The sequence below is a fragment of the Myotis davidii genome, unplaced genomic scaffold (genome assembly GCF_000327345.1).
Source record: "Myotis davidii unplaced genomic scaffold, ASM32734v1 scaffold399, whole genome shotgun sequence".
Taxonomy (NCBI): Eukaryota; Metazoa; Chordata; class Mammalia; order Chiroptera; family Vespertilionidae; genus Myotis; species Myotis davidii.
The window spans coordinates 87366-87625 of NW_006292094.1; the positions used below are offsets into that span (position 1 = coordinate 87366).

Here is a 260-nt window from a genome sequence, read left to right on the forward strand (position 1 = left end):
ATAAGCTATCAGCAGCTACTTGCGATAAACATTGGGACTCAAAGGCTACAGAGGAGAAAGGCACATGCTCAGTAGATCACTATAGTTTGGGTATAGACAACTGAGGGTCACAGAAGGGAGATGATGCTGGGAGGTTGGTGGAAGCCAGTTTGTGTAGGGGCCTTGGAAGGAGATCAAGTAGTTTGAAGTCTGCCTTGCCGGAAATGAAGAAACATGGAAAGTTCCTAATCAAGGGAGTTCCATGGTATAACAAGAACATT

At 45.0% G+C, this 260-nt stretch overlaps 1 protein-coding gene across 2 annotated transcripts in view; it reads left to right on the forward strand.

The window, feature by feature from the left end:
* Positions 1-260, forward strand: part of DOCK2 (dedicator of cytokinesis 2) — a 365121-nt gene that overhangs the window by 67209 nt on the left and 297652 nt on the right. The window lies entirely within an intron of this gene.